The sequence below is a fragment of the Elephas maximus genome, chromosome 11, assembly GCF_024166365.1.
Source record: "Elephas maximus indicus isolate mEleMax1 chromosome 11, mEleMax1 primary haplotype, whole genome shotgun sequence".
NCBI classification, from domain to species: domain Eukaryota; kingdom Metazoa; phylum Chordata; class Mammalia; order Proboscidea; family Elephantidae; genus Elephas; species Elephas maximus.
In genome coordinates this window covers 43,287,620-43,292,997 of record NC_064829.1, presented here as the reverse complement: position 1 = coordinate 43,292,997, position 5,378 = coordinate 43,287,620, and positions in this window count along the sequence as shown.

Below are 5,378 nucleotides of genomic sequence, written 5' to 3'. Positions count from 1 at the left end.
CATGTTTTTATTATTAAAAATTATGATGAATTTTTACCTAAAACTGGTGGTCTGCATTTGCTCGAAGTGGCCTGTGGATGCTGAAAGTTTGAATGGTATGAGGTCTTGAATGGAGGGAATACCCGATACCTAAGGCATTTCACAAAGAATGGGTTAGAAGAGAAGAAACACAAGGCAGGTGAGACTGTCTTTTTTTTTTTTTTTTTAAGGCATTCTTAATAGAGATCGTCATTGTGTATTCACTTGTCCTGGTGGGCTGTAAGAGTATTTCCTGTGTAGAGGTGAGTAGGTGTAGGAGAGGGAAGACCAAAAACATGAGCCTAGAGTTTCTTCTGGGGTATATAAATAAATTTCACTACAGTGGGTTTGGGATGCATTAGAATGACTGACTGGTTTGAGAAAATACCTATTGATCTACTTTCTGATGGAATCTGCAATATGTTTATGTCCATGCAGAAGGAAATTAGATCACCAAAGAACTAAGCACATTCACAAGACTGGGTCCAAGGAATTGCTTTCGCTTAATTTCAACTGGTTTATGCTTTTGTGCTTATATTAAGGAATCACGTTGAGAGAGGTAAGGAGTTACAGCCTTACAAAAAATCTCTAGTATGTTTGTTGTAGAAATGCCCACTTGGGCCCTCCGCTGTCCAGTGGGGTGAACTTGTTTCCACACTCAGACTTGGAGCCTGACAGCCTAGATTTGAACCTCATTTCTACAACTGACTAACTCTGCGGTCTTGGGCAAGTTACTAACTTATTCTCAAGTTCTCAGCTTCTTTATCTGTAAAACGAGCATCATAGTTGTGTTCATCCCACATGATTGTCAGAATCAGATGAGAAATGTTGGAAAAGCATTTAACCTAGTCCCCGAGCCCATGCCCCCAGCAAATGTGAGCAGTGATCACCCACCTCCCTCAGGTCTCTGCATTAGAAAGACAGATCTTCTCCTGAGCTGCAAATATGCCCCTTCTGCCTGATTATTTCTCTCCTTTCTTTGGCTCCTAGGACTGTTAGATCCAAATTTGCAGCCCACTTGAGTCACTGAATAACATCATATGATAGACATTTCCATGTGCTCATCTCATTGCTGGCTCTGTTTCTGTTTTCCGTGTCTTCTTCATTGCTTACCTTGGCCATTTATTCCATCCTTTATTCTGTGTATTTTTATAAGTTAGCTCAACTTTTCTATGGGACAAGAGGAGTAAATAATGAGCTAAATATAAAAGCAAATGATCTGTGACTGAGGCCAGGAGGGAGAGGGGATGTAGGAGTCGTGGGGACCGAATGAAAAGAGGAAGAAGAGGAACCACTGCACTTCTTAAAAATTATGATTGCTCCACACCTTCTTTGGTAGTCATCAATTGCCATTTCCCTGCAATAATGAGCTATAACGGGAAACCCTGATGGTGTAGTGGTTAAGAGCTATGGCTGCTAATCAGAAGGTCGGCAGTTTGAATCCACCAGGTGCTCCTTGGAAAATTCTTAAAAACAAAAAGGAAGCCAGCTGTATACTTGTTTTGGGGACAGAGTTGAGTAGGAAAATTGGGGATCCCTCTTCCCTCTGCAAACTCAGAACTCCTGAATTCAGCCTGGTTTTCTTCCATGACTCTGACCTCTGTCCACCGAGGTTTTTGTTCCCACTGCAGACAAAGCCTTTCCTGGGAAGAACTAGTGTTTTCCTGGTGGACAGGATGCTGACTGCTGACAGGTGAACAGTGTGCTCCAAACATACCGTACTCTTCCACTCCGGGTCAGGAAGCTGAGTCATATTCTCTGGCCCTGGTGACTCAAAACCTCTGATCTTTCCAGAGAGAGAGCAGAGGGCGATGGCCTGGGGTTCTGCAATGTGAAATGTTGCCGGGGGTCCAGTCGAGGCCTTGGTGATTGATATCTCCCCTTCTTACAACTGGGGAGGAAATTGCTAACTAGAGATAAAGATGAGAGTTTCTAGTCTTTTTAAAGAAAAAGCCCCTTCAATGACAATACCAAATCTTGAAAATGAGATGTCCCCAAAGTACACATTTGTACAACTCCCCAGACTTTTTGCTTAGCTGTCTGGAAGATTTTGTAGAGAAATAGTAACCTATGGATTTGTGCCCACTCCTAACCATTTTCTTTGAAATGTGATGTTGCCATTTCTTTGCTTATGGAGTGGCAGAGGGCTGACAATGTTCTTTATGAGGCTTTTGGCTCAGCCTCAGAGGCAAATGTGGCTACCAGGAGCCAAGGGGAAAGCCAATACAGAACACTCTAGGAATGGAATATGTAAGTGGGGACTTGGTTGCACGTTGGGTCTTGGAGAGAAAAGGTGAGGCCTCTGGTGGCATTGCCAGGGACCCAGACCCTTCCCAGAGAAAAAGGGGCTGAGTAATGTCAGAAGGATGGTTTCGTCTTTTATTTATAAGAACCAGTTTTTGATTTTCATTAATTTTTTTCCCCTCTACTTTAAGTAAGTGAATTAAAAAACCAGCATATGAAAAGTCAGATTTAGACATGAAAAAACATGTATGGTATATTGTTAAGGGAACAAAAAAATCACAAAATTATTCTCAGCCCATTTTTGTAGAAAAAAATTACTGTGTTTAAATATACATAAGAAAGGACGTGAAATGACCTCATAGTTGATAGTGGTCTCCTTTGAAGAAGGGTGTAGATTTGGAGGAAGGATGACAAAGAAGGGAAACTTACTATGATTTTTTTTGCAAAAACGTGTAGTAGTTATATGTTGGCGTCTCCTGCCTGGAGGGGAGATGAGAGGGTGGAGGGGGTTAGAAGCTGGCGAAATGGACACGAAAAGAGAGAGTGGAGGGAGAGAGCGGGCTGTCTCATTAGGGGGAGAGTAATTGGGAGTTTTAGCAAGGTGTATATAAGTTTTTATGTGAGAGGCTGACTTGATTTGTAAACTTTCACTTAAAGCACAATAAAAATTATTTTTAAAAAAGTGTAGTAGTTAAAAAAAGAGACAAGAAAAAAAAAAAAGCTCAACCTAGGAGTTCTAGATTGGGAGTATTGCTGATGTTTTCCTGTGGAATTCAGCCTCTCCTTTGAAGCTGGACCCCTGTCACCTGCGGTTTCGGTCCACCAGGAAAGTCCAGGTAAAATAGATTTTCCTTCCCATTCCCATCCATTAGGTTACAGGGTCCTCGCTACCTTGGCTTAATGATTGCACCTAATGGAATACAAAGCATCCCCTCATACACAATTTCCATCTCACCCTCACAACAGTTCCGCCGGGTAGATCTTAGTGGCATGTTCTCTACAGCTAGGTGGAGGCAGGGGAGGGTTGTGAGCTGGGCACAGGACTCGTTCCTGCTCCTCTAGCAGGAGAAGGTTGGCTTGGACCTGCCTGAGGAGGGCGAGAAGGAGCACAGGGACTCCATAGGGATAGAACTGTGCTCTACAAGAGAATACTGAACTTCCATTGTAAGTGGAAATTTCTTTCTCTAAAGGAGAATGGGTGGATGCATTTGATTTAAAGCAACTTTAACTGGCATCACCACACCTAGCAGGGAGCCATTCACACCTTAGGTGATTCAGAAATATTTGAGTGAAAACCAAACAGCTAGACCAAAATGCCAGATGGCTTTGCCAGATTTATTTACACGATTGCTTTGTTTACCTGTAAGTCATTGAATCAAATGGAAAGTGTCTTAGCCATCTAGTGCTACCATAACAGAAATACCACAAGTGGATAGCTTTAACAAACAGAAATTTATTTTCTCACAATCTAGTAGGTTACAAGTCCAAATTCAGGACGCTGGCTCCAGGGAAAGACTTTCTCTCTGTCGGCTCTGGAAGAAGGTCCTTGTTCTCAATCTTCCCATGGTCGAGGAGCTTCTAAGGCACAGAGACCCCAGGCCCAAAGGGCACACACTGCCCCTGGTGCTGCTTTCTTGGTGGTATGAGGTCCCCAACTCTCTGCTTGTTTCCCTTTCCTTTTATCCCCTTACATTGGAACAGGAATGTGACCTGGTAAGGGTGTTACAATCTCACTCTAATCCTTTTAACATAACATTACAATCACAAAATGGAGGACCACCACAGACTACTGGGAATCATGGCCTAACCAAGTTGATATACACATTTTTGGGGGGACATAATTCAATCCATGACAGAAAGGAATAGAAATTGTCTTGAAGAAATTGGGGGTGGGGACGGGAGCAATGGATGGTGAGGTGCCTTCCATTTCTGAAGATTCTGTGACATGTCGTCAGTCCAAAAAGTACAGTTTTTGATTTTGTCTTTTAAATTTGAGTAAGTGGGAGGGCCAAAGGAATCCCTGTGTGGTGCAAACAGTTAAGCGCTGGGAAAAGTTGGCAGTTCAAATCCACCCAGAGGCATGTTGGAAGAAAGACCTGGCGATGTACTTCCAAAAGATCACAGCCATTTAAAACTCTGTGGAGCTCAGTTCTACTCTGCAACACATGGGGTCTCCGTGAGTTGGTATCTACTCCACAGCAACTGGTTTGGTTGTGAGTTTTTGAGATGGACCAGAAGGAGAAGTCTAAGACAGGCAGTGTTGGCCTTGCATGCCTACCCCAGGTGTCTGGAGCCTCTTGTGCAGATCCATCCCATCCACGCACCCCTCACATGAACGTGTATTCTTTCATTACCATATGCTCTATGAACTAGGATGAACTTGTTTAGGGGTATTTTGCTTAACAGTATTTACATGCTAAACCAGAACAGCAGTGAGAACCCACAGGGAGTCCCTTCTTTGGCCACAAACACCACTTATTGGCCATTTTTCTTGAGCCAGACCCTGTACTGTGGCATCAGGATTTCCTCCAGTACCCTCTGAGGTGGGCATCATTGCTCGCATTTTAACCTTGAAGGAAACTGAGACCCAGGGATGTTGGGAAGCCTGCCCAAGGCCACACAAGAATTACCATCTGAGCTTGTTCTGAGGCCACTGGGAAGGGAAAAAGTTTCTAGAAGGATGTGCCCTAGCCTCTCTGCATTCCCCATTCCCTGAGCCTCACTGCTTCTTGAAGAACAGATTCTGATGAAGGGATTGTGACTTTGTATCCTGGCTTTACCATCCTCAGAAGGGTGCTTGTTAATTCCCATGAAAATTTCTGCCCTAAGATATCATTCTTAAATATGTGGTGAGGCTGAGTGTCCAATACAACATTTCATTTCCCACAGTGTGGCAAGCTCACCCTTGTACCTCTCACCTAGAGCGCTCTCTCATCCCTCAGCACTTAGCTTTAGTAGACACCTCCTCCAGAAAGCTTCCCCTGTCTCCTCTCCTCCTCCCATGTTCCCCCAAATGTTCCCATGGAATCCTGGCCATTGGCAGTCTCCACACTTGTTGCCTTGTGTGGTCACCAGGCAGTGAGAGCCTTCAGAGCAGGGAGCCCAACACCCAGCAG